This window comes from Bos indicus, chromosome 16, assembly GCF_029378745.1.
Source record: "Bos indicus isolate NIAB-ARS_2022 breed Sahiwal x Tharparkar chromosome 16, NIAB-ARS_B.indTharparkar_mat_pri_1.0, whole genome shotgun sequence".
Lineage (NCBI taxonomy): Eukaryota > Metazoa > Chordata > Mammalia > Artiodactyla > Bovidae > Bos > Bos indicus.
The window spans coordinates 76,446,270-76,457,487 of NC_091775.1; positions in this window are offsets into that span (position 1 = coordinate 76,446,270).

The following is an 11,218-nucleotide window of genomic DNA, read 5'->3' on the forward strand; positions in this document are numbered from 1 at the left end:
TCGGGGTAAGGAGTTTGGTGGTGACCAAAAAGATGACAGAGGATTTGATGAGTGTGGAAAAACCCAAAGCAGAGGGTGGGAGATACACAGGCTAAATAGACATCCCGAATCTGGGAAAGCTGAGGACTGAGGAGTCATGTGAAATCCTCAGTAATGTGATGTATCTAAAGCAAAGTTTGCTCACTCAGCTCAGTGTTCGTAGAGTGAAACGGTGAAACCTGGGGTGAGTTTAGGACAAGTGGGAGGTGTACCGTTTAACATGGCAGCAAGCTGTGGCAGCATCTCCTGAGGGACAGGAGTGGCAGCTTCATCCATCAGAACCCTTCATTCTCAGGGCACAAAACCCCTAGAAGGCATTGCTAACTGATCACCACGCCACTTTCCTCTGGATACTAAACACACCTGAGCTCACTGACCAGTGTTTGTAGCTGGTATTTCCCCTGCTAACATCGCTGTCTGGCTGCTTCATTCCTAGTATCCTCTCTAAACTGGGCATGAAAAAGTATCTCCTTAAAAAAAAAAAAAAAAAAAAAGCAATTAGATGTTTTACTAAGAAATTAAAATGAGAAAAAATAAATATACACACACACACCCAGGAAGATCTCAGTGAGGTCTACTCTAACCATTGTGTTAAAGATTGCACGTCCCCCACACGCGTGTTCCTGAGGTCTCCTCCTCTGCTCGTTTACTCATAGCATTTATCCCCTGTGATATGGGTGATCCAGGTGGCTCAGTGGTAAAGAATCCACCTGCCAATGCAGGAGCCACAAGAGACCCAGGTTCGATCCCTGGGTTGGGAAGATCCCCCGGAGAAGGAAATGGCAACCCTCTCCAGTATTCTCACCAGAATAATCTCATGGACAGAGGAGCCTGGCAGGCTGGAGTCCATGGGTTCACAAAGAGTCAGACATGACTGAGAAACTCAGCGTGCACACACGCGCATCCCCTGTAATATAATTCATTAATTAAGTGTCTTGTTTCTAGTGTCTTCCTCCACTAGAACAGAAACTCCTTCTAGGCAGAGAAGAAACTTCTGCATTCTGACTATTTAGGCTTAGAATGTCCTTCTCTACTTTAAGTCATGCATTATTTGTAAGATGAAAATAAATGACATTTTGTTACCCCAAGAAGTGAATCAAACAAAAAATATTTTTTTAACATTTTGAAATTTTCATAAACAAAATTTAATAGGTCTCATTCTGAATTGCTTGTTATCCCAAAAAGTGAAGCAAGCCAAAAATAAACGTTTTAAAATGTTTTGAAATTTTCATGAATTACACATAATAGGTTTCATTATGAGATGTTTACACATTTTGGAGGTTTGCTCTCTGACCTTTAAGATCAAAGAGGACTATGATCTTTTCCCCAGCCACACTCTCGGTTGCCATTTGTCAGAGAGAGAATACTCCTCCATGGACGTTACATGTTTATAGAACCTGAAAAAAACAGCAGGCAGGTCTTAAGAGATGGAATACACAAAGAAATGGTATGTGATCTAAGATTGATCAATAAGATTATAAGATAATGATTTCTAAAGAAGTGCTTTTATGAAACGGTTATCAAATCTTGTTTATGTTTGTGGATGACTAATATGAGCTTATGATCTTAAATTACCTGGGTGAAACAAGTCAACAGTTAGACTTGGGAATTTGACCCTCCAGTTGATGAGCAAGGTGTAGGAATGAGGATGAAATAGTTGAAAGGGAGGAGATCCTTCCCTTTAGGTCACTGGCATGTCCAGGCACAGCCTTAAATACCAGGAGGCATTAAGAATATAATAGGCAGCTTGGACAAGGAGAGAGGTTTGAGAGAAAATGAGGGAGCTGAGGCAGAGTTGAACAAGGTTTATTTCCTACATGAAACTATTCCTTCAATATTGAGAAAAGTGTTTATTTCATCTACTATAAATAACCAACACAGAAAGCCAAACAAAATGAAGAAACAAAGGAATATCTTCAAATGAATGAACAAAATAAAACCTCAGGAAATAATGAAATTGAGGTGATTTATTTACATGATAAAGAATTCGAAGTAATGGTCATAAAGATGCTCACCAAACTGGGGAGAAGAATGGATGAATGTAGTGAGAATGTCAACAAAGGTTTGGAAAATAGAAGAAAGTAAATAAGATAGAAGTCACAGAGCTAAAGAATACAAAATAACTGATCTGAAAAATACAATAGAGGGACTCAACAGCAGACCAGATGAAGGAGACAAAGAATCAGTGTGTCGGAAGACTGGGCAGTGGAACTCACCCAAGCAGAGCAACAAAAAGAAAAAAAAAATAAAAAAGTGAGTATACCTAAGGAATCCATAGACCACATCAAGAAGACTAACATTCATATCATAGGGATCCCAGGAGGAGAAGGAAAAGAGAAAAGGGCAGAAATCTTATTTGAAAAATAATGACTGAAAGCTTCCTTACCCTGGGGAAGGAAACCAACATCCAGTTCTATGGTGCTGGGAGAGTTCCAAATAAGGGGAACCCAAAGACACCCACACCAATACACATCATATTAAAATGTCAAAAGTTAAAGATAAGAAAATATTATAGTGTCCAGAGGTGTAAAACACCTCGTTACATACAAGAGAACCCCATAAAACTAAAGCTGGCTTTTCAGCAGAAATTTTGCAGACCAGAAAGGAACAGCAAGCACAATGTAAAGTGATTCAAAGTGATAAACGAAAAAACTCCCAACCAAGACTACTCTTTACCCAGCAATGTCATCACTCAGAAATGAAAAAGAGATAAAGAGTTTCCCAGGCAAGCCAAAGCCACTAGATCAGCTTTGTAAAGAAATGTTAAAGGGACTTCTTTATGCTGAAAGAAAGGGAGCTAATTTAGTAAAAAGAACATACGTGAAGGGATACATCTCACTGGAAAGGTAAGTATATAGTAAAGGCTGTGAGTTAATCACTTATAAATCTTGTGTGAATTTTAAGAGACAAAATTAGTAAAAGCAGCTATGATTACAACAATTACTTAAAGGATACTCAAATAAACAGATGCAATATGCAAATTAAAAACATAAATTTGAGATGATAGAGTAAAAATGCTGATTTTTACAGTGGAATCCAACTTAAGTTGTTATCAACTTAGACTGTTATGTGTAAGTTGCTGCTGTACATAAGCATCAGATATCCAAAAAACAAACACCCATAGTAAATACACAAAAGATAAAGAGAGAGGAAATTTAAGCATACCATAAAAGAAAGTCATCAAACCACAAAAGAAGACATACCAGGGATAAGAGAGAGTAGTAAGCAATAGCTTAGTTTGACTTTTTTTTAAGTTAACTGTTTTAGAGCCTTTTAGGTTCAGGACAAAATTGAAGGGAATGTTCAGAGATTTCTCGTATACCCACAACCCCAATAAAAGCACAGTCTCGTTATCAGCACCCCTTACCAGGGTTACATTTGTTGTAATTGATGAACCTACACTGACACATCAGAACCACCGAAAGTTACTGTTTACATCAAGGTTCACTGTTGGTTTGCAGAGGTTCTCAGTTTCGACAGACACGCAACGTGCCTCCGTCACTATGGTGCCAAACAGGGCATTTGTATCTCCCTAAAATTTCTCAGTGCTCTGCCTGTAGCCCCTCCTCTGACCCAAGCACTGGCAACCACTGATGCTTTTATTGTCTCCAAATTCTAGAATTAATTTTTTAAAATTATGAATGATTTTACTATGAATTAAAATAACAAAATGAATCAAATGACTGCCTAAATAATTAAAGTACGGTTCTTCTAATATTTGATAGTATTCAGACATGTTGTTAACATCATTGAAATTTTGTGTGTGACTGAGTTCTGTACATAATTATTCTGTGTAAAAATATCTATTATGGTTTACAGATTTGTGATTTTCAGTAGATAATCTCTGTCATTATTATTTTCTTACTGCTGGACTGTTTTTGTGATTGATTACTGAAGGAACAGCAGGACAGATATACTGCCTTTGATACTACTCATGAAGAAAACAGAGAAAAGAAAATATAATAAAAGAGAAGCCAAGAGAAATTATAATCACAGAATCAGGGGTAATAATATAATGAAAACTGTTCTCTCATAATACATTTAAAATATTAGCATAATTGGTTACATGTATGTTTCCATAAATGTATATAATCAACACTGACTCAGTTAAATGTTTGTTGTTGTTCAGTTGCTAAGTTGTAAATCATGTATATTCAATAAGGGCTTAATATCCAGATTATATAAAGAAGGCATACAACTTAATATCCAAGACAAACAATGCGATTAAAGCATGGGCAGAGAACCTGAGCATCCTTCCAAAGAAAATAAACAGACGGCCAGCATGAAAAATGGCCCATATCACTAACCATCATGGAAGTGCAAATCAAAACCACTATGAGATATCACTTTACATGCTTCAGAACGGCCATTATCAAAAAGACAGAAACACGTGATTGGTGAGGATGTGAAGAAGAAAGATGCCTCATTCACTGTTAACAGGATTATAAATTGGTGTAGCTACCATGGAAAACAGTAGGGGTGCTCCTCAGAAAATTAAAAATAGAACTACCATATGATCCAGGAATTCCACTTCTGTGTATTTACCAGAAAAGGTAAGAATGCTAGAAAAGATATATGCACCTTGTGTTCATTGCAGCATTATTTGATCTAGTCTTTAAGCAACCTGGTGAAAGAAAGAAAGCGAAAGTGAAAGTCAGTCGTGTCCCACTCTTTGTGACCCTATGGACTAGTCCATGGAATTCTCCAGGCTAGAATACTGGAGTGGGTAGCCTTTCCCTTCTCCAGGGGATCTTCCCAACACAGGAATCAAACCCAGGTCTCCCGCATTGCAGGTAGATTCTTTACCAGATGAACCACACGGGAATCCCAAGAATACCAGAGTGGGTAGCCTATCCCTTCTCCAGTGAATCCTCCTGACCCAATTGAACCAGGCAACATCTTTACCAGCTGAGCTCAGGGAAGCCCAAATGTCCATCAACAGATGAATGGAGTTGGTATAGGTATACAGTGGAATATTACTCAGCCGTAAAAAATGAACTATTGCTGTTTGTGACGACATGGATGGGCCTATGCGAAGTGAAAGATTACAGAAAGACAGACTCTGATTCCATGTGTGTGTGGAATCTAAAAAACAAAACAAGTGAGCAAACAGAACAAAACAGAAACAGACTCAGAGATACAGAGAAAAACCCAGGGTTGCCAGAGGGAAGGGAATGGAGGAGATGGGCAAAATAGGTGAAGGGGACTAGGAGGTAAGCACTTTCACTTACAAGTGGGTCGTGGTGATACGATGCACGACATATGGAACATAGTCAATAATACTGTAATGAATCTGTATGATGACATGGTAATGAGACATGTTCATTATTTCATAGTGTATATAATTCATAAATTATCAAAATAATGTGTACAATATAATTGCTATGTTGTACACCTGAAACCAGTAATATCATAAAATACTTCAATAAAAGCTCGAGAGGGACTGTCTACTAGTCAACAACAAAGAGCTAAGAGAATGACCCTTTATAAGGCCAAATAAAAATGTGAAGGAAGATGAAAAATGAAGAATGACCAGAGGCTTGCGGAAATTATTTCATTGTTTGGAGAAGAATAATGAGGAAGTGAGTAGCATAATTCCTGGGCTTGTATTGCTATTTTAAGAAATAACACAAACACAATTAATTTTCTCTAATATCTTTTAATTTCATCACTAAGGAGAATGATATTTATACTGGAAAGGATTACTATCAGAGCAGAGCAATTTTAGCTTTTTAAACCCACAGTTTCTAATAAATTTCCTCCTTAAAAAAAAACAAAAAACAAACAAACAAAAAAAAACTAGAAGGGCCATGCAGTACATTATAGCAATTTTCAAATATCTGAGAGATTACTCTGTGGAAGAAGAATTAGAATTTTTCTTTCTAACCCCGGAAACAAATCAGGATCACGTGGAGGGAGTCATGGGAAAACTTACTGACTCACAAATAGGTTCCTTCTTATCCCAGCTGATCTCACTGCCTGAGATGAGACAAGCAGCAGAAGGGGAACCTGTGAGTCAGTACCCAGAAGCTAAGAATGAGACACGATCACACTGTACGCATATTTCCCACTTAAATCACCATGAAAAAATAATAGCAGGAGGATGTTACAAATGACTAATTGGGCATGGGAGACCACAAAGAAGAAGAAAGCCCATCTCCACCTGCAATATGTCCTTTATTTCTAAGGACAAGCTTAAATTCTTATCTCTTTAATTCATCTTCACTCTGGTCTCCGCACAACTTAATGCAGTAGTTTCCTGATTCATCTTGAGACTTTTTTTTACTTGTCCTTAGGGAACTTCATAAAGTTATTTGTGTGTATTTCTATCTGGGGAATTATAAACTCCTTGATAACAGGGAAGATGGCTAATTGAAATGTGTGCACTCTGATACCTAGCCTAAAGACGGTTAAGCTTGGGTGCTCAAAAAATATTTGTTGGTTTAAGGAAAGAATGATGCCTTTGCCCTGAAGACTGAGTAAGACTCAGAGGAAATAACCATCCTGACTCTTTGCAACCCCATGTGGACTGTAGGCTCCTCTGTCCATGAGATTTTCCAGGCAAGAATACTGAAGTGGGTTGCCATTTTCTCCTCCAGGGGATTTTCCTGACCAGGGATTAAAGCTGAGTTTCCTGTGTCACCTGTATGGCTGGCAGACTCTTTACCCACTGAGCCATCAGGGAAAGCCCAATATCAAAGGCAAAGGTGCCATAAAATCGTTTAGAGCAGGCCCCAAATTTGGAACATTTCATTATTTCATTTTTCATCATTTTGATAGTCTCTCAGTACCATGAGAAATGTCAGGAAAGATACTCAGCCAAGCTCTTCATGTGTTCCAATGTACAATGGAGCTAAAGCCGATAAAGTACAAGGTAAGGGGCACAGTGCAAAGTTATATAACTGTGAGGTAGTTACGGGAACCGCTGAGAACTTTGCCTCTTGATTATCCAAGACACGGGGTCAGGGTAGTCCCCATTTGTGGCGGAGACTGCTGAAATCTCTTGTATTCACTTTCCTCTTCTTCATTAGTAACAGGACCCCGTACTTTTCACTGGATCCTTGGCCACCTTCCTAAAGGCTTCATTTCTCAGCTTTCCTTATTGCCATGTGACTGTGTTCCATCTAGAGAGATGCAAGTGGGGTGTTTTGAAAGTGTCTTTAGAGGGATCAGTGCTCCTTCCCTCCAGTCTTCCTCTTTGCTGAAGTGCGTTTGGACCATGAGTTGAGATGGATGCTGTCATGGAAGGTCCCAGCTTTCTCGGGCTCTTAGAGCCACCATATGAGCCCTGGGCTGCAGATGGTTCTTAACCTGGTATCTTTTTCCCCTTGTCTTTTACAGCTTTTCCCCCCTATCTTTTATGGCTTTCCCCCGCTCTGTCTTTTACAGCTTTTCTAATCTTAACAGATATACCAGTACTTCCTGGAACAGTGACATATAAAGATGACGGGAGCCATGTGAGTGTAGCCGTGACAGGGAATATTTTTGTAGACAGAGTGAGTCAATTTTGTATTTAGTTAGTGATTAAATTTTGCTTAGTGTTAACTTCTTTTTTATTGGCTATCTTGTAATCTTTTAAGCGTGCCAGCATGGCAACTCACTCCAGTACTCTTGCCTGGAAAATCCCATGGATGGAGGAGCCTGGTAGGCTACAGTCCATGGAGTCGCTAAGAGTTGGACACGACTGAGCGACTTCACTTTCAATTTCATTTTCATGCATTGGAGAAGGAAATGGCAACCCATTCCAGTATTTTTGCCTGGAGAATCCCAGAGACAGAGGGGCCTGGCGGGCTGCTGTCTATGGGGTCGCACAGAGTTGGACACGACTGACGCGACTTAGCAGCAGAAGCAAATATTTAATCTTCAGAATTTCTGCAAATAGTTATTTTGAGAACCACTTGAGTAACGAAGAATAATCCTTGCGCTCCTCTGTGTTTCCCTCTGCCGGCCTCCTGTCATACAGTTAAACCTTGCCTTAGGAGCACAGGGTCCTGGGCGTCCTCAGAATTTTGATGTCTAAAGGTTGCTCTTAATGTTCTCATTGTGACTAAGCTAGAGCTTTGAAATAAAAATATGAAGCAAGCCCCAGCCTCTGTATGACTGTAATGTATTGTAAAACACTAATATACTATAGCGGTGATTATATGGTAATTTTTCCCGACCTGGTTTCCCATCTCTGAGAAATACTTTTATTGGAGCCCACGTAGCTCCCTTGAGTATTAGAAATCTGGGTAGCTGTGAATCTAGACTTGTTCAAGAAGAGTCATGAGATTCCTCTTGTCGTTGCTGTTGTTTACTCGCTAAGTCGTGTCCGACTCTTTAGGACCCCATGGCTGTGGCTCGCCAGGCTACTCACTCTGTCCATGGGATTTCCCAGGTAAGAATACTGGAGTGGGTTGCCATGCCCTCCTCCAGGCAACCTTCCCAACCCAGGGGTTAAACCCACATGCCTTGCATTACAGGCAGGTTCCTTACTACTGAGCCACCCAGGAAGCCCAACAATGGAGTTTTTCTGGGCCTCTCATTTTTAACCCTCCAAGAAACCTTTCCATCTAGGGGCTTTCTTTTTCCTTTTTAGTTCTAAAAGAGAACTATTTTTGTCCATCATTTCTTCAATACTTCCTCCTTTTCATTTCTTATTTCTATGGTGCTGGAGAAGACTCTTGAGAGTCCCTTGGACTGCAAAGAGATCCAACCAGTCAATCCCAAAGTCAGTCCTGAATATGCATTGGAAGGACTGATGCTGAAGCTGAAACTCCAATCCTTTGGCCACCTGATGTGAAGAACTGACTCATTGGCAGAGACTCCGATGCTGAAAGAGTGAAGGCCGGAGTAGAAGGGGACGACAGAGGATGAGATGGCTGGATGGCATCACCGACTCGATGGACATGAATTTGAGTAAGCTCTGGGAGTTGGTGATGGACAGGGAGGCCTGGCATGCTGCTGTCCATGGGGTCGCAAAGAGTTGGACACGACTGAGCAACTGAACTGAAGATTCCTATTATTCATATGTGAGTACTGCTATATCTATTCTCCTTATCTTTTAGTTTTTCATTTATATATTTTTTCCTTTGTCTTTTTCTCCTTTGTTCTGGGAGACTTCTTCAGTCTAGAAATCTAATTCATTCAACTATATCCATTCTATTATTTCATCCATCTGATGTGATGATTATTTTTTTTTAATTTCAACTTTTGTATGTTTTAAGCCAGCTATTTCTGCTTGGTTCTCTCAGCCTATGCTTATTCGTGTTTCAAGTTGCTAATATCATCCCTATTTCTTTCAGGATGATTATCTGTCTAACTTTGAATGCTTGATCCATCTCTTCTATTATTTCTGTTCTCAGTTGTGTCCGACTCTTTGCGACCCCATGGGCTATACAGTCCACAAAATTCTCCAGACCAGAACACTGGAGTGGGTAGCCTTTCCCTTCTCCAGGGGATCTTCCCAACCCAGGGATTGAACCCAGGTCTCCCATATTGCAGGCAGATTCTTTACCAGCTGAGCCACCAGGGAAGCCCAAGAATACTGGAGTGGGTAGCCTATCCCTTCTCCAGTGGATCTTCCTGACCCAGGAATCAAACTGGGGTCTCCTGCATTGCAGGTGGATTCTTTATCAACAGAGCTATCAGGGAAGCCCCTTTTCTGTTCCAATGAAGCCTATATACTGTCCTTTTTTGAAATACCTGTGCTCTTCATCATTCTCTTATTTTTCCCTGGAGGACAGCAGCTCTTCTGATAGGGGAAGCATAAGGGAGGAGACCAAATTCCACTCAATATGAGTCACAGTAAGCTGAGTAAGGCAGGAACTGAGCACTAAGAAATGAGACTCCTTTACCTGCACACATCACACACTAGAGAATCATACTGAAGCTTTGGAGAGCCCTTTAAGGAAGATTCGAGAATCGAGGGCTAGGATGGAGTCATTTTTATCTTTTCCTTTTGTTCATGCATCTTGGAATATTTTGTAGTAGGAGAAATTGACAAAGACATTAAAGGAGTTGAAAATTATTAAAGAGAGTTCACAGATATGAATCCGTGGCAGGACTTTTTTTTTAAGGAAACTTAGAACTTTATTGGATTATAAAAGCTGATGTATATTCATTGTAGACATTTTGGAAGTCATGAATAACCCAAAGATCAAATAAGCCACCACCCATAATTCTACCACTCGTTATAGTTAACATTTTGTTGTGACTTGTTCTAGCTTCTTTATCTGAAAATACATGTTAACCCAGATATCAACTGGGGTCAGCTACCTTTACAGCAAGAACTGGTTAAATCGGACACAAGCAGCAATACCACATCTGTAAAGACTCCCACCTGCCCTTACCACCCATCCCCCAAACGCGAGTTCTCAGATACCTTAGGGGTTACTTTCTCGTGTTTTATCTGTTTCTTTACCTCTGTGTCCATATCTGCTGGCTAAGCCAAAGCTTCTGTAGGCTTTTGTAAAAAAGTGACTCAAATTCAATTATTTTATGACTTTATTATGTTTATTGGGAATTTGGAGGATATTCACTTGAACAACACCTCTATCCATCTTTTTGGCTTCTCTTTTCCTAAGACTCCTTCTCTAGAATAATAAATATCTCATACGTATCTTTCACAGTGCCCTCACATTGAGTTTCCTCTTTTGCTTTGAGTATTTTCTAAATAAATGCAATTCCTTTCCTAAAAATGATGAGTATAATTTTAGTTTCTTTAAACCTTTATGTTTAGTTATAGTTTAGTTAGTATAGTATAGTATAGTTATAGTTATAGATATAGTTATAGTTATAGATATAGTTATAGATATAGTATAGTATAGTTATAGTTATAGATATAGTTATCATTTAAGCCAAAATGTTTGAACTCACACGTTATGCAGTCTTATAACCTTCTTTATCTTTATCAGCTATATTGTGAAATTTTTCCTCATAGTTAATAGTACTCCACAGCATCGTCTGTAGTGGCTGTTTACTGTTATTACTCGGACGGTCCATCATCTAGCTATCTAATTACCTATTCTTGGAAATGAACTACTTTTTAATTTTGATCGTTAGAATAAGCACCACAACACACACTCTTGTAGATATAGAAAGAAATGAGGTGGAAACTTTACTGACTTCAAAGAAAGCTCTAGGATTCAGATCTTAAGGGTTACCTAAGAGAGAAGGCTGGATGGCTTCACTGACTCGA